Source organism: Canis aureus, chromosome 33, assembly GCF_053574225.1.
Source record: "Canis aureus isolate CA01 chromosome 33, VMU_Caureus_v.1.0, whole genome shotgun sequence".
Lineage (NCBI taxonomy): Eukaryota > Metazoa > Chordata > Mammalia > Carnivora > Canidae > Canis > Canis aureus.
In genome coordinates this window covers 5,236,746-5,255,973 of record NC_135643.1, presented here as the reverse complement: position 1 = coordinate 5,255,973, position 19,228 = coordinate 5,236,746, and the positions used below count along the sequence as shown (strand labels likewise).

The 19,228-nt window shown below is 35.0% G+C and overlaps 1 protein-coding gene across 18 annotated transcripts in view; it reads right to left on the bottom strand.

Moving 5' to 3' along the window:
- Positions 1 to 19,228, bottom strand: part of CFAP299 (cilia and flagella associated protein 299) — a 625,333-nt gene that overhangs the window by 216,033 nt on the left and 390,072 nt on the right. The gene's annotated exons all lie outside the window — the stretch shown is intronic.

Below are 19,228 nucleotides of genomic sequence, written 5' to 3'. Positions count from 1 at the left end.
GGATAGTTACTCATCTTTAGGTTAAATTTTATGCCATGTGGTGATGGAGTTGTCAGTCAGTGATTGCCTTCCATCATAAGACTTCAGCACAGAAGTCTGTAAAGGTATTTAGAAGTCTGGGGGATCAGCTCCTGCTAGCTTGGAAGAAAACAAACACTCACACTGAACTTCCCAAGGAAATCTGCTGGAAGGGGACTCTGGGCAACCTCTAGATGCTAAGAGTGCCCTCCACCCCGCAAGAGCACCAAGAGCTAGCAAGAAGACAGGGATCTACATCACAGTCACAAGGATAAATCATGTCAACAACAAATGGGCTCAGAAGAGGTCCCCAAGTCTCAGATAAGAACCACATTCCTGGTTAACATCTTGATCTCAGTTTGGCAAGACTCTGAGCAGGAGACTGAGCTAACCTATAGTTGTACGTCAGACCCACAGCACTATGAGATAATAAATAGGAATTGTTTCAAGCCACTAAGATTTTTGTTATTTGTTGTACAATAATATAAATCCAATATAGCTACTAATAAGCTATGTCACTCTAAGTATAATTCTGTGGCAGACTCACTAAGCTTCAGTTTCTGTACCAGTAAAATAGGATAGTAATGCCAATGTCATACCATAGTATACTGAATGAAATAATTCTTATTAGGTGGAAATAAAACATAAGGCACCTAGTAAATACTTAACAACATGTAAATATTATTTCTAAGAAAAGTGTAAAAATCTTAAATATCTCCTTCAACTAACTATATTCACATTTATCAAAGCTTTAACATAATCTAATCTGCCCTGCTTACCCATCTATTCTCTACCTTTGAAAAGCACTGCTGCACCTCACAAATCAAATTTAAATATCTCTTCCTGCCTAAAGCTTTAAAAGCTTTATCTGAATCCTCTCAGATAGCCTTAATCAGTCCAATCTCCGAGTGACCACAGTTTATGCTATTTATAGTTTTATTTAAGGCATATTTCATTCTACCCTGTATTTGGTTGTTTGCATGCCTTCACTCTCCTTAAATGGCAGAATGTTTTAAGTCAGTTTTATTCTTCTTGGTATCTATGCCTTGGACTCTTTACTCCAGAATCTTCCAGAATCTAACAAAGTGCCTGATAGAGTAGAAACTTAACCAATACTTAACGAGTTGCAATGAAACACCAGAAGGGAATTCCACATGATGTATTCAGTTAATGCCACATTTTAAATTTCACAAGACAAAAAAAATGTATATTTTGTAATGGTTAAATATTGGACTCACTTAGGCAGATCAACATAGAGTAGGCAAGGTGAATTACAAATTATTATTATTTTTTTTATCTTTATTTATTTATGATAGTCACAGAGAGAGAGAGAGAGGCAGAGGGAGATGCAGGCTCCATGCACCGGGAGCCCGGCATGGGATTCGATCCCGGGTCTCCAGGATCACGCCTTGGGCCAAAGGCAGGCGCCAAACCTCTGTGCCACCCAGGGATCCCTGAATTACAAATTATTTTCATGCCTCAAATATAAATCTAACTTTAACACTGTATCAATTTCATATTAGTATTTATACACTGTAGAGCATTCATATTTATAAAGTTCAATAAAAATCATGTTTTGTTCAGTATATAGAAGTGTAATATCTGCTTGTTAGATTGGATTTTTCATGTTGCCACTGATTCTTTTTCTTGTGACTGTTGAACAGCCTCTTTGACTTCCGGGTAAGCCATTTATACTCAAAATAGTAAACAGATACAAGGTATTATTAGCTGAAGACCTCTTACTTCTCGAGTATATCATTCAACCACTTGAGAATATGTGAAACCCCTCAGTGCTTTTCAAAAGTTGTGTTTTAGAATCATAGGTGTCATTATTCAAGTTTGGTTACTGATGATTCATCCTTCCTGAAGGGAAGAAAATGGGTGCCAATAATGCTGATAGCCCTCTGGACCTTACTTATTAAAATGCTCTCACTTGCAAAACTGAAAGTGCTAAATATATTTTTATACCCAAGACAAACAAATTGTGCACAACCAGAAATACATGTTTTTATTAAAAATTGCAGCATTGTTTTTTGAACATCAATGCTAATATTAATTTCTTTGACAAATATGTATATAGGGCAATTACAAGAAAATGATAACTAACTAGTGAAACAAATAAAAAACCTAGAATCCATTCTGATAAAGGAGAATTATGTTTGATAAACTGTATATGGAAATATTAAGTTCTTTAAAATAATGAAAGTTATCTGATAGTAGACCAGAAGTCAAGTGATGAAAAGTTGTAGGAAGGATACTACTAAATACTGAAAATAACACTAACCCAGTTATCACCCTTATTACACTATTCAGGGTTTACAGAAATGCGACATGACTCATATCTGCTTACAACTAAGATGTACACACAATTTTAACAAATTGGCTCTCCACTTAAATCAGGGAGTTAAGTAAGAATGAAACAATGGCATTAGGGTTAAAAAAAGGAAGAAAGTAATGGCTTCACAGCGATTTACAAAGTAAAATTTGATGAGATCTGTCAACATTTCAGTTGCTAGACTTCAAACACAAAATATCATTTCTAGCATGAAATAATCTTCCTGTCTATGCTGTGTGTGTGTGCACACATGTGAATGTGTGTGTGTGTGTGTGTAAAGGTGGGTGAGTGTATGTCTGAAGGTTACATAGAAATGTTAAAGTGGCATATTAGCTACAAAGACCCCACAAATGTTACAAAACTAGTCTTTGGACATTGCCAATGATTTATTATAACTATGTAGAGAGGATAAAATTCAATTACCTTAAGCACTTAAAAATGAGCAAGTTATTTCCTGTATATATTCTCTATCTGTATAAGTAAAATCTTAAGCAACAATTTAGCTAAGTCCAGAATTCTAGTGGAACATTATCCTTATGGAAGTTAAACCTATTTTCTCATTGCCTTTTGATCTCAATTGTTGTTGACATTTTAGACTATTGCAGTAATTTTAACGACTTAGCCTAATTGTTTTCCTTTGCAGGCTGTCGGGGTTTTATCTACAGTTGTTTTGAAGATTTTCTCTTTGTCCTCAGTGTAACCCATTTTCACTGAGTTGTGTCCAGGTGATGGCTAATTTTTATTTATCCTGCTGCTAACTCACTGTGCTTCTCAAGTCTTAAGATTCTTCCCTTTCATCTATTCAAAAAGTGTTTCAGCTGTTGTTTTTCCAATATTGCCTCATTGCCATTCTCTGTTTTGTCCTTCTGAAACTTACAGTTGACATATTACACCATCTCATTATTACTGTCTGTGTGTCATAACATCCTTCATAATTTTCAAGTTTTATATCTCTGTGCTGCACTTGGGGTAATTTTTCCAATTCTATATTCCAAATTCCAAATTTTCTCTTTGGTTCCTTTAATCTCTCCATTGAGATGTTTTTCTCCTTTAATTACAATGTTTTTATTTCATTTTAGAAGTTCACATTAGCTCTTTTTTTAAATAATAAATTTATTTTTTACTGGTGTTCAATTTACCAACATACAGAATAACAGCCAGTGCTCATCCCGTCAAGTGCCCCACTCAGTGCCCGTCACCCATTCACCCCCACCCCCCGCCCTCCTCCCCTTCCACCACCCCTAGTTCGTTTCCCAGAGTTAGGAGTCTTTATGTTCTGTCTCCCTTTCTGATATTTCCTACCCATTTCCTCTCCCTTCCCCTCTATTCCCTTTCACTATTATTTATATTCCCCAAATGAATGAGAACATATAATGTTTGTCCTTCTCCGATTGACTTACTTCACTCAGCATAATACCCTCCAGTTCCATCCACGTCGAAGCAAATGGTGGGTATTTGTCGCTTCTAATGGCTGAGGAATATTCCATTGTATACATAGACCACATCTTCTTTATCCATTCATCTTTCGATGGACACCGAGGCTCCTTCCACAGTTTGGCTATTGTGGACATTGCTGCTAGAAACATCGGGGTGCAGGTGTCCCGGCGTTTCATTGCATCTGTATCTTTGGGGTAAATCCCCAACAGTGCAATTGCTGGGTCACAGGGCAGGTCTATTTTTAACTCTTTGAGGAACCTCCACACAGTTTTCCAGAGTGGCTGCACCAGTTCACATTCCAACCAACAGTGTAAGACGGTTCACTTTCTCCGCATCCTCTCCAACATTTGTGGTCTCCTGCCTTGTTAATTTTCCCCATTCTCACTGGGGTAAAGTGGTATCTCATTGTGGTTTTGATTTGTATTTCCCTGATGGCAAGTGATGCAGAGCATTTTCTCATGTGCGTGTTGGCCATGTCTATGTCTTCCTCTGTGAGATTTCTCTTCATGTCTTTTGCCCATTTCATGACTGGATTGTTTGTTTCTTTGCTGTTGAGTTTAAAAAGTTCTTTATAGATCTTGGAAACTAGCCCTTTATCTGATACGTCATTTGCAAATATCTTCTCCCATTCTGTAGGTTGTCTTTTCGTTTTGTTGACTGTATCCTTTGCTGTGCAGAAGCTTCTTATCTTGATGAAGTCCCAATAGTTCATTTTTGCTTTTGTTTCTTTTTCCTTCGTGGATGTATCTTGCAAGAAGTTACTGTGGCTGAGTTCAAAAAGGGTGTTGCCTGTGTCCTCCTCTAGGATTTTGATGGAATCTTGTCTCACATTTAGATCTTTCATCCATTTTGAGTTTATCTTTGTGTATGGTGAAAGAGAGTGGTCTAGTTTCATTCTTCTGCATGTGGATGTCCAATTTTCCCAGCACCATTTATTGAAGAGATTTTCTTCCAGTGGATAGTCTTTCCTCCTTTATCGAATATTAGTTGATAAAGTTGAGGGTCCACTTCTGGATTCTCTATTCTGTTGAGGGTCCACTTCTGGATTCTCTATTCTGTTCCATTGATCTATGTGTCTGTTTTTGTGCCAGTACCACACTGTCTTGATGACCACAGCTTTGTAGTACAACCTGAAATCTGGCATTGTGATGCCCCCAGATATGGTTTTCTTTTTTAAAATTCCCCTGGCTATTCGGGGTCTTTTCTGATTCCACACAAATCTTAAAATAATTTGTTCTAACTCTATGAAGAACATCCATGGTATTTTGATAGGGATTGCATTAAACGTGTAAATTGTCCTGGGTAGCATTGACATTTTCACAATATTAATTCTGCCAATCCATGAGCATGGAATATTTTCCATCTCTTTGTGTCTTCCTCAATTTCTTTCAGAAGTGTTCTATAGTTTTTAGGGTATAGATCCTTCACCTCTTTGGTTAGGTTTATTCCTAGGTATCTTATGCTTTTGGGTGCAATTGTAAATGGGATTGACTCCTTAATTTCTCTTTCTTCAGTCTCATTGTTAGTGTATAGAAATGCCACTGACTTCTGGGCATTGATTTTGTATCCTGCCATGCTGCCAAATTGCTGTATGAGTTCTAGCAATCTTGGGGTGGAGTCTTTTGGTTTTCTATGTAGAGTATCATGTCATCGGCGAAGAGGGAGAGTTTGACTTCTTCTTTGCACATTAGTTCTTTTACAAGTTAAAGTTAATATTTAATAGCATCTTGTTTCTAAAAGCCTGATTATTTTATTTTTACATCTATTTAAAAATACTGATTTTAAATTTTCAATCTAATTATCTTGAAAATTCTTGAAACTAATGCCTCAGTATATTTATGTCTACCACTTAATTGATAGTGAATTTTCTTGCTTTGATTGGTAAATCTTTATTGTGAGCTCATCTTTAGTAGCTAATGCTATTTCTTTTTTGCTAGGTGAATCATTTCCAGCCTGAGTGGTATTATTACCTATTGAGAGAAGAGGTATTATTATCTCACTGTGAAGTGAGGCGCTATCTCTCACTAAAGACAGACTTCATAATTTTTCATGCTTGAGCCTTCCTCAATGTAGAAAGAGCAAATATGGACCTCAACACAGGCAAGGCTATATATCCAGACTTAGTTTTGTTAGATGGTCTTTTCTCCTCCTCCTACCCAGAATCTGGGAAATACAAGCAGCTTTCCTGTGCCATGAGGTAGATTATCTCTAGGTCACTCTTTCACCAGATTATCTCTAAATCACCCTTGCACAGGTCACAGATTGAGTTCTCTAGGGAAAAAAAAAGAGTACTAAAAAAAATTAGAATTCAAGCTATTTGTTAGGGAGTGTTCTTGAGTTGAACACCTGTGGAAGGAAAAGGATGAAAATACAATGAGATGGTGGAAGAGGCTGGGCTATAATGCAGTTATATCAAATGCCTCTGTATACCTTATGTGTGGCTTTGGAGTTGGTATAGCTCTCTCTAGTGGTTACCCGCCAAGGAAACAGGGCCAGGCATTTGTGCCCTGGTCACTCGTTGGATGCTGGCCACTCTGAGAAAGGAGTATGGATTTAGTGAGACAGCTCTCTTTAGCCGAAATAATTTCCAAAGGGGACTGGCATCAATGGACTGTTTGCCAGTCATTCATCACAACTGGGGTAATAAGTTCTTTGTTCTTGAAAGTGAATCTAGCAGCATTACCATTCACCACAGTGGACTTAGGGCTCCAATTCTCTTCCTCAAGTGGGCTCCAAACTCTATCTCCTGTTCCTGTATGAGCAGTAAACTCATGATATCAAAACTACAAACTATTTCTATCACACTCCACCCCCTACACCAGGGCCAGGTGCATTAATAGTTCACAAACTTCTAGTTCCTGTTTATAATTACTGGAGTCATCCAAACCAAGACATTCTTGGAAGTCCAATTACCCTTGGGACAGGAGGGCTGTTCCAGGCAAAATGGGAAGTATACTATTTATTTCGGATATCTTTCTTTCTTGTGATTTTATCCAGGAATCAACTTTTTGGTTTTTATGTTCTCCTTACACCAGAAATTTTATATATGTATAAATGTATGTCAGATGTTTTTCATGTTATTTTAGTCTACCATCTTGCAAGGAAGGAAATGTGTGTTTTTGACTTTTAAAACTGAATTTATCAGAGTTGTATCAAATGTAATAGATGCATATTCCATTATACTTTATACCAAATTAATATCCAAGACTATTTATGAAATAATTGTTTACCCATTGATTTAAAATTATTCTTTTATTATATTTGAATTCCCAATGCACATAAACATGCACACAGACATTCAAACATTAAAATCAGTTCTTATGTTATCTACTCACCTCCATTAATCTTAATTATTTCTGTATCAGTATCCCTTGGTTTGATATTTGTAGATTCATGATTCATTTTACTATCAAGATCATTCTATGCTGTGCTAACATGCGTTATAACTATTACTTAAACATTGAAGGCTGTCTGGGTGGCTCAGTCAGTTAAGCCTCTAACTCTTGATTTCAGCTCAGGTCATGATCTCAGGGTCATGAGAAAGAGCCCCAAGTCAGGAGTCTGCTTCTCTCCTTCTCCCTCTGCCCACTCCCCTCTCTGTGCATGCGTATGTGCTGTTTCTCAAATAAATAAATCTTTAACAAACAAACATTGAAATTGTCTTTAAAACTGCATAAAACTCCTGCTGGAAATTTGATTGAAACTTTACTATATAATTTAGACTTGCATATTTTTGTTATTCATCTAATTTGTCTAAATGATTTTATATTTATTGTTGAATTTTCTCTGTTGGTTATTGCAGATACAGAGGAAAATTTTTGTTTTCTTTTTGTATACCCTGTGCAGTTACCTACTTTACCGAGTCTACCTTTTGGATTTTATACCTTGGGTATTTGGATCTAAGGTGAAATGTTCCCTTTTTTTTTTCCTCCCTCCATACAAATATGTCAATTTTTGAGTTTTGAATAGTGCAGCATATCACTGTAACTAGAGATTAACCATGCTGATAACAACTATAGGAAGGAATGCATGATTGTGGTTAGCAGTCTAATTCTGAGCAAAATTCCAGTGTAGTTTGGTTTACAGGAGAGTCCTCCTATATTTTCCTTTGTATAAAAACAAAGACCACAATGGTGACCACCCAGAAGGAAAGGACTTGCTGCTAGAAGGATATGAAAAAAGAGAAAAGGCTTGCTTAAACACATGTTCTTGTTTATATTCTACTTAGACAAACTTAAATTGAGATTTTAAAATAAAATGCAGTTTCTATCTGACTTACATATTTCGAAAACATCTGCTGTGAGACAATAATACCAATTAAATACACGCCTACTACCATCAGAGGAACTTTTAAAGTAATAATCCTCAGATAAATGAATTACTATTGAAATGAGTATGGAAGCAGGAAAAAAGAATTAAATACATGCATAACAATTTATCAAAGAAACAGTAATGTGTCCATCACAAGTTACCTATTTCTTTTGAGAATTCAGCATTCTAGTTACCTTGATATTTTTTCAGTTCTCCCAAGATACCATCATTTCTCTTGGTTCTGGGGCATTTCATGCTACCTTCCTTCCCCTACTTCTCTCCCCATCCATCACATGTGCCTCTCCATCAGGTTTTGATGTCTCCTTGCCTAGGAAGGCTTCATTGATGAACTCTTTTAAAGGACCTCAACTATTCCCTCCCATTTTTTACCTGCACTTCTTCTTACACTTCTATTCTAATTGCTACTTGTATTTTTGTTCCTGAAAAAAACTGAATTTTGAGGAGAGGGGAGCATTCTTTTTTAAAATTTCATCTTCAACAATTAACAAAAAGCCGGGCAAGTGGTAAGTGTCTATTAAATAACTATAGGCTAAATGGATGAATATATAAATGATTTTTAAAATACCAGCGTGATACCTGTATATTACGTCAACCTGGCTAAGCTGAAAAGTGTTTCTCAGAATCCCCCTTCCTATACAGTTTCTGGCTAAAGTCAGGCAAAAGAGACATATGCCAGGTTCGAAAACTGGAAATTAAACAGTGGACATTGCACTCTGAACGCCATTGTGGTTGAATGTGGTGGAAGTAGGTGCAAAGAGACTGGTGGGTCCCAGTCTGTCCATGTTCTCCTTTGCTCTGTGTCCAGCTCTCCTTCCTTCCAGACTCCTGGTTACTCCTCAGCTTCTTCCACAGTTGCATTAGGTCTCATAATGAGTCCATTATTCCATAAGCACCACACTAGTTGTGCTTTTCTGATAAAACTCTGATACGAAGAGTAATAGCCACTATTTCTCCCTTTCAGATTACCTCCTGGTGTGTTGAAAATTATAAAGATTAAAAAATTAAGGTTATTGATTTTCTATGAAAATCAGTAGAAAAAAAAAACTGAACCAATTTGGAAATTAAGAAGAAAACAGCCTATCCTTACGAAGAGTTTATGAAGTCCATAAAATTGACTAAATCAGGGTAAGCTAAGTAAACAAATATTTTTCTCCAGCCTTGGACACATATCTTAGATTTGTGAAGAGGCTGTCTGCAGCTGTGTGCAAACTTACCCATAACATAATCCAAAATATTAAAATAAAAAAAAAAAGAATCTAGATAATTTAAATAAAATAATATCTTTAAATAAAATATTATTTTATTTAAATATATTATATATAAAGTTTAAAGAGATTAGGTCCACATTGAGGTAAATAGAGTTATGGAAAATCAGGAATAAAATATGGAATAAAGTCATGGAATTAATTAGGTTACTAAATAAATTCAGTGCAAAAGTTATGTAAATCATTGTTATTTCTATTTCTTTTAAATCCCTGCAACTCTGACTTCAAATAATTCCACTTTGTGATGTTTACTGGAAAATCTGTCTCTAACAACAAGAACAATAAAATAATCCCATAAAGAAATAAAATAATGGTGCCAAAATTGCATTGGATATATAATAGTCAATACTATTAATTTGATCTTTTTTCTCCCTATTTCTTAACATTGATGAGAACAGTGGATTAAAGGAGAAAAACAAAACAAAACAAAACAAAACAAATAAAACCAAAGACAACTTTGCTAATTTTTTTTTCCTCCGTGGAATTTAAGCACAACCAAAATCATAACTGCCCTGTGCTCAAAAGGAGTACAGAATAAAGCTCTAACAATAAAGATGGAATAAAGGAGTACAGAATAAAGTTCTAGCTATAAAGATGGAATTCAACATTTTCTCTTTAATCAGATTGCAAACTATCACTTTAAATATTTTCCCTCATAACTTTCCCTAACCCATATTTGGCCATGTAGGTATTGTCTACGTACTATATTAACTGTTAGATTGTGAGTACTTTTAGAACTACGCCTATGCATTCACCAACTTTGAATCCTTTTCAGAACCTAACAGAGTGCCTGGCACATAAAAGGCATTTAAAAAGATTTATTGAATTAAAGTGATTTGAACCATGCGGGGAAAAAAAAAAAAGTTCAGGAAGTTTTAGGCATGGATAGGATGCAATTCAAGTTTTATGTCTTTTTACAGTCATGATTCTTATTTTTTTTTAAATATAAATATATTTTTCAAAATAATTTCAGTGAACTTCACTAATTCTTTTCCAGAGTTAATTTTAAGAATAAGAACCCAAGATGGTACAGAAAACATCAATAATGCCTTCATGCTATTTTAATATTTAGAAGATTGTAAGAATTCCTTTTGGCCAATACAATTTGCTCTGATTTTACCCACATTTGAGAAAGTTTACCTTTGCTTTCTGGCCATCTTTGACATATAATTCTCTCTGTTTTGCTAGACTTAGTACATATATCATGTTTATATGACCAATATGCATTTTTTGGCAATCAAAGTAAAACACTTTGGAAAGGGTGATGGTGTTCCATCTGTATTATCATTTAAACCCCTAAACTTCTGTCATTTAGACATCTTTTATTATTATTCCTGTTAGTTCATATTATGAATATGTTATGAAACATAAGTACATGAGGAAACATCAGTTTACTATATCTGAGACTGGGAAAATAAGAAACTGATTCTTAATAGTGAAATAATATCCATATTAACCTGCTAATATCTAATACTAGATTAGCAAACCAAAGAAAAGGAATCAGCTCTTGTAAGAGACTATATAGAAGCTTTCAGGATAGAAGCATTATCTTGACATGAGAAAGACTATAAAGGAATATACATTTGGTATAACTAAGCGAGCTATCAGTAAATGTTTTAAAAAAATCAATATAAATTAAAGAAACACATTTCCTACTGAAATATTGGTGAAACATTGTTATTCTCATTAGTGATGAATCCAATTATAGGCATGAGAAAAATAATTCTAAAATTATTTTTTACTGAATATCGAATGTAAAACAACCCTTTGGGTAATAAAATATTTTAAAAACTAAACTTTCAATAAATATCTGATATTTTGTTTCTAATTATAATTCTGCATTACAAATAAATTCCTTCCAATGCCTCTTAAGTGAGATAATGAAGAGAGATTATAAAAATGACTTACTGGAACACAGGAACCACCAAACATTGATAGGTTATGAGAGTAGAAAAATAGTACTGATTTCTATGTGTGGTTTGAGTAATCATTCTCATTTTCTTTTTTTTAAGATTAAAAAAAATTTTATTCTAGAAAGAGAGAGAGGGAGCATGCTCTGTAGGAGAGGCAGAGGGAAAGCGAGAGAGAGAGACTCTCAAGCAGACTGCACTGAACACAGAGCCTGATGTGGGGCTGGATCTCATGACCCCAAGATAATGACCTCAGCTGAAACCAAGAGTCAGATGCTTAACCAATTGAGCCACCCAGGCACCCCAATTATTCTCATTATTTTAAAACTATTCTTCACATGAAATGATTAAATGATTAAAACTCCAACCATGCTGTCCAACAAAAGATGAATGGATAAAGAAGATGTGGTTTATGTATACAATGGAATATTACTCAGCTATTAGAAATGACAAATACCCACCATTTGCTTCAACGTGGATGGAACTGGAAGGTATTATGCTGAGTGAAGTAAGCCAGTCGGAGAAGGACAAACATTATATGTTCTCATTCATTTGGGGAATATAAATAATAGTGAAAGGGAAAATAAGGGAAGGGAGAAGAAATGTGTGGGAAATATCAGAAAGGGAGACAGAACGTAAAGACTGCTAACTCTGGGAAACGAACTAGGGGTGGTAGAAGGGGAGGAGGGCGGGGGGTGGGAGTGAATGGGTGACAGGCACTGGGTGTTATTCTGTATGTTAGTAAATTGAACACCAATAAAAAAAATAAATTAAAAAAAAAAAAAAACTCCAACCATGTGTGCATCCTGGGGAGGTATTAGTATTAGTTGTATATAACCACAAATGTTAAATGCAATATTTTGTAAATAGCCAATATATTTTAGGAAGTCATGAATTCTACGATAACAATGACAATATCCATCCCTTTGCATCATCTACTGTTTAGCACGCTTCTTTCTCTGTGAAATATTCTAGATCTTGATCAATCTAGACACTTCATATACAGCAGAGATCAGCAAGCCTTTCCTGTAAATTGCCAGATAGTATTTTAGGCTTTGCTGGCCATATAGTTCTCCAGCAACTACTCAACTCTGCCATTGTAGTGGAAAGCAGCCATAAATAATTCCAAAAACAAATGAGTGTGGCTGTATTTAAATAAAACTTTATTTATGGACACTGAAATCTAAATGTCAAATCATTTTCATGTGTCATGAATATTATTCTTCTTTGATTAAAAATAAATCATTCAACAAATGTAAAAATCATTCCTAGCTCCTGAGTATACAAAAATAAGTGGTGGGCTGGATTTGGCCTATGGGTCATAGTTTGTCAACTCCTGATATAGGGTATAGAGGTGCCCGTCAACTGATTCCAGTTGCTGGATAACAATCTTAAATTTACAGACAAACATAAAAAACTAATAAGCTTAAATACATTTCTATAGTTAGAGGATAAACCATAATAAGTTTATATAAAGACAAGTAGAAGCAGTGACACTGTACAAAGGCAACCAGACAAGAATGTGAACTACAACTCCTTCATAGAGAAAAGAAAAAAATGGGAAAATGTGGGGGGACGAAAAGAAAACAAAACCCAAAACCTCATAAAGTCACGCAGATGAATCTATCATGCTATTTGATTTTCTGTTGGAGAACTATTATAATTTATTCAAGATAAGCATACTTTTTAAATATTTAAACTATACAAACCACAAAGCAGAAGCATATTGGTTCCCTTTGAAAACATAAAATTCTGATGGACAAGAAGGATTCTAAAAGAGGACATGGGTTTTTCCCCTCATTCCGCAGACTTGGGTAACTGATATTTTCTTGAAGGTGGAGAGAGCAGACTCCACACAATATAGTTCTCAGATATATCTAATGAGAGAGACTATGGACAGAATGGTAGAACCGCCCTAAAATGTAGATTAGTCCTTTGTTACCAAAAGCACCAAAGGAAAGAGAAAGACCCCTCTGAGTCAGTCTTTTTAATTTACTCTTGTTAAAGTACAAAAATAATTGCTAGTAAAATGAATTAAGCAGATACTTTTGCTAGCCACAGAGTTCTAATGAAAACTGAACTGCTTATTGCACAAGAATTACAGCTTAGGAAGGGAGCCTTTAAATTCCTTAAGCCATGACAAAGACCTATCGAAGATGTACCATTAATTGGATTATGTTGGATTTACACTTCCCACTCAGTTCAACTTCTACTTTTATTATCCACTTATCACCCTGAAGAGTAAAGGGTGAACTTAATAACTGAATGATAGTCTAAGTATTTGTTCTACATGATTTATGGTCCTTTAATTTCATTCCCAAAATACTTTGTCATAATATGTAATTAAGAAAATATTGAAGAATGGCTTCAAAAATCCATCAAATGAAGTGGAAAGAAATATTAAATTTTAATGTCTTACAACAGCTTAACCCTTCTCATTTATGATTTTTGTTCTTACAGCAGACTCCAAAGTAGCCATTTTTTTCATTTAACCTAATGCCTATGGCTGTACTCATTTCTCTTAAAAAGCAGACCAAATACCATCCCATCTTTATATTAAGCAATCAGACAAAAATAGGGAAATATCACTGCCCACTTACCTACCTCTTGTCTACTATCGACTGTACTCTATCTCTTTGTTCTATTATAGACTCTATCTCATTTGATTATTATTCTGAGAAAAATCTCAGAATGCTCTGATCTCTAAGATCAAGATTCCTGTTGCCTCTTGATAATCAAGGACTTAAAAATAAATAATCTGGTTCCACACAGAAAGTAGAAGGAAGGAAAGTGCACTGCTGCTACCCTTCAATAAGATCTACAACCATTTGCAAACAGGCAACTTTTCTTGATCTCAACAGAGAGCTGAAGTTACAGACTAACATGAAATATAAGGCAGTGGTCATGTCCACAGACAGAATGCAAGCACTTGCTTATCTGGAATAGATACCAAAGAACATCTGGATGAAGAACTCAGTTGAAAGTCCTAACAAATTTCTGTAGGCTAACTGTGGTATATGAAGAGAATATAGAATGGTTGAGATTCACAGACACAAGGGAAATTTATACCAGCTCTCAGTATCTTTTCTCAGAAAAAGACCAATCTTTTCTCAGTATCTTTCATGACCAATGAGTCATGAAAGAGCCTCTTAAAAGGTATAGGCTTATTCATGTCTAAGAGCAACCACTTTTAGAAAAGGCACAGATCTGGCCCAGATCCTTCCCCTCATTTTTATTCACGGGGAGAAAAACAGTCTTAAAAGAGTGGGGGAATCGCAACACACAGTATTACACATAGGGACCTTATGAAAACTCATCACAACAGGTGAAGGGAACTATACACACACACACTTGGGGGAGAAGGAAATGTACATGCAGTCCTAAATCTGGGATTGGGACGGGATCAATACTCATTACAAAATGTTTGCCTAAGACTAGGTATTAATCAGCACAACAAAAAATGTCTCTGCCCCCCACCCACAGTAGAATTGAAAGCATTGAGAAACAGCAGTCTTCCTGCTTTTGAGAGAGGGACAAAAGCTTGTAGGAAAACATTCTAAGGCACCAAGCAAAGAGAATACCTGAAGCTGAGGGCAGAGCAGCCTAAAATATATACACTAGAACAGAAAAAAAGGATGAAAATCAACAGTCCTAAGCATTCATTGCAGAGAGACAGAAAAACAACAAAATAATGAAGAAAAATATAATGAAGGGAATATAAAAGAAAAAAGCAATAGACAGGAACCTTGAAAACAAGTTTGAATCTTTAATAATAACATAAAATATTCCCAAGTGTACTGATCCAAAAAAAAGGAAAGAAAGAATAAAAGCATTAAAAAACCCAATACCAAAAATGAAAAAGGAACATTACTTCAGATCATACAGACTTTAAAAAGATCATATGCCAATAAATTGGAAAATCTGTGAAGATATAAAATTCCCAGAAAAGCACATCCTACTAAATTGACATAAGAAGAAAATAATTTCCTTAAATCCATAATGGCTTTATTCAAATCAACAGACACAAATCTTCTGAAACTATTAGAACTTATAAATGAATTCAGTAAAGTTGCAGGATACAAAATTAATATACAAATATCTCTTGTGTTTCTATACACTAATAACCAATTTTATTGATTTGAGCCCACTAGAAACATCTGAGGTTAGAAGGGAATATTCTTTTTTTTTTTTTTAAATATTTTATTTATTCATGAGAGACACAGAGAGAGAGGCAGAGACATAGGCAGAGGGAGAAGCAGGCTTCATGCAGGGAGCCTGACATGGGACTCGATCCTGGGACCCCAGGATCAGGCCCTGGGCAGAAAGCGGTGCTAAACCACTGAGCCACCCGGGCTGCCCAAGGGAATATTCTTAATCTAATAAAGAAGATCAACAAAAAACATCTAAGCAAATCTCATACTTAGTGGAACAAGATATGGATGTAAACCATTAACGCTCTATTCAAACTATAGTGGACAGCCTCATCAATGAAATAAAGAAAAAAAGGAAGAAAGAAAGCAACATCTATGAGTCTTAGAAGGAAAAAAATATAGTTTAGTTGTACATAAGATAATTATGTATATAGAAAATGCAAAGGAAAAATTTTTTAGAGTAAATAAGTGAGTTTAACCATTTGGTTTGATAATCAAGATTTAAAAAATCAATTCATACTTCTATTTGTCAACTACAGAGTTAAGAAAATAACACTTTCATGTTACAATTTATAATAAATAATAACAACATTAAACACTAAGGAATAAATCTAATAAACACTTTACAACATTATCTTGAGGAACTAAGTAAATCCTAAATAAATGGTAGGACATATCATATTTATGAATTTAAAGAGCCACTTTTTATATGCCCCAATTTTCTCTAAATTGTTCTATAGAGCCAGCAAAATTCCAAATTCCATCAGATTTTTCTTGTGTGAAAATTGATAAAGTGATTGCAAAATGATCATGGATATGCAAAGGTTAAACAGCCAAGACAACCTTAAAGAACAAGATTGGAGGATTTACTTTGTTTAGTATCAGGACTTATCATAAGCCTAAATTAATTCAGACAGTGTGTTTGTGCAAGGACAGGCAACAGATAATGGAATAGAGAAGAAAGTAGAGAAACAGACCTATAATACAAAATCATCTCATTTACAAGAAAGGTGCCTCAAGTACAGAGGAGAAAGTGCAGTTGTTTTAATAAATGGTCCCATATTCAAGGAATATCCATTAAATGGAAATAATAAAATCTAACCTCCCTCATGTTATATCCCAAAACCCATTCTAAGTGGTTGATAAACATAAAAAGGGGAGGTAAAGTGAGATAACCTGAGAGAATATTTCCACATCATTAGGACAGGGAAACATTGCTTAAACAAGATGGGAAAATGTCACTAACCATAAAAAAAATTGATAAATTGGACTACAATTATATTGGGAGTTTTTGTTGATCAAAGACACCATTAAAAAAATGAAAACACAAGCCATACAGTAGAGATGACAGTTTTCTTAAAGCTCTAATGCACTGCCACAAACCTAATGAATTAAAGCAACAGAAAGATATTCCTTCACAGTTCTGGATGACTAGAGTCTGAGACTAGTATGATGGGACCAAAATCAAAGTGTTACCAGGTCCTTAAGGGAAAATCTGTTCTTACCTCTTCCAGCTTCTGATGGTTGCATCAATGGAGGCTCTAAGTGCCTGTTGCCTTATCTTTTATGCCTTTGCCAAATCTCCCTCTGCATTTGTCTTAAAATGTGCATATGACCGCATTTACAGTCCACAGAGATAAATCAGGATAATCTCTCCATCTCAAAATCCTTAATTTTATCACATCCATTTTTTTTTTACCATATTAGGTGACATTTATAGATTCCAGGGATTAAGACCAGACATAGTTAGGGGGCCATTATTCAGCCTATCACAATGTAACCAACAAAGGACTCAAACCTAAATTATATAAAGAACTTTGAGAAGTCAACAAAAGAAAGGCAATCCAAAAAAAAGTAAACACACAACTCATAAAACAAGATAACCAAATGGCCAATAAACACATGAAATAATGGCTATAATGGCTAACTCCTTTAGGAATCATCAAATTCAAATGCAAAATGCAAAATTCAAATGCAAAATCAAAACAGAATGGCTAACATGGAAACTGACAGATCTCAAATTTTGCTGACACTACAGAACAACTACAAGCCTCACACACTCCAGATGGAAGCATGAACTGTTAAAACTATTGTGGAGAATTGTTGGCATCTTCCACTAAATGAGAAGCTTATGGCAATATACACATAAGTCCACCAAAAGACAAATCAATGTTCACAGCAGCATGATTCATAATAGCCCAAGGCTGGAAATCAATTCAAATGTCTTTCAATTGCATCATGAAAAAATAAATCATGCTGCATTTTATACAATGGTATTCTATTTGTAAAAGTTCTTCTAGTGCTCTATCCATATCTCCTTGTATCCCTTTGCCATCTTTGTAAGGTGTGCTTTCATTTTCAACCAGCCAATACCTGCATCTCTAGATCAGAAGGCTGTCTTTAGATTGCAGGAATCTAATTTACTTTGTACACGGAGAGCCTGAAGTGCCTGAAAATTTATGTACCTTATTGGCGACCCTTAAGAGTGACAGATTCAAAAGTAAGTTTCCCAGCTCCTTTACTCTTGATCCAGACACCTCTGATTTGAAGTTACATCCTGCCCAGAGCTCCCCTGTGAGATTGGACAAGCATCCCTCCTGAGAACTTTACTTTATATCATACCTATTTTGCTTGCCCTCCAATAGTCCTGGTCCCACTTCCACAGTACCCTAGAATTTTTCCCCTGAGCTTTTGTTAGGAATGATAAAATCACTTTAACACAGACTGTTGCCTCAGGTTTTGCTTGTGGAAGTACAGTTTAAGACATTTTCAAACATGAAAATGAACACAGTACTGCTACACAATGACATGAATGGATCCCACAGCAAAAATATTGAGCAAAATATGCCAAACAGAAAAGAATACACACAGAATGGTTTATTTATATAAAGTTCAATACCAAGAAAAGCTAACCTATATAGTCAGAAGTCAGGATATTGGTACCCTTTGCAGAGGATTAAAAAGAAGATGATGCATTGGTGATGAAAAGGGTAAAAGGAGTGCTTCTAGGATACTGATGGTATTTTACTCCTTAGTCTTGGTAGTACTTCTGTAGATATATTCATTTTGCGACACCCTGAGCCACAGTTTTGGGATTTGTGCATTTTCCTATATTTAACAGAACATTTAAATAAAGATCTAAAAAATTAGCAGTCACATATTTAAATAGAATAATAGCTATAGCATGGTCAAAGCTATAAAGCTATCCATGACTCCTCTATTTTTTTATGTATATTACAGAAAATACAAATTTAAAATTTAGGACTATAGATGATTACTTAATATATGACCAAGTAATTGAATCATACCTCAATCATAACTAATTATTCAAATCAAAATAATAAGTTAGATGCACATGTAAACTCTGAGATAAAAGAATGACTTTAGGCAGTGACGTAATTTAGACACACTTATTTTGCTAGCCTGCCATGTTGCCTAAAATTAACCCTAATGACACTCTTAGAAAGCTCTTAATGTCAACTTCAGTTGCACTATGAATTATTATCTCAGTTGTGTAATAGAACTGAGACATAGATAACAGATTTAGATACAGGAGAAAGTATAGATGTTGGAAAGCCAGGTACTAGAGATAATGGGCTTCCATGTTTAGGGTTGCCTGGTTCCTCTGGGCCAGAAGTGATAAAGGGGAAGCAAAGACAATTTGCGGCTACTTAATAATTTTGGTTAATGAAATTACAACTTCATTACCATTAACATTAGCATTCTTGTCATAACCTTCAACTTTGACATCAGTATAAACTACTTAAGTACTTCATATCC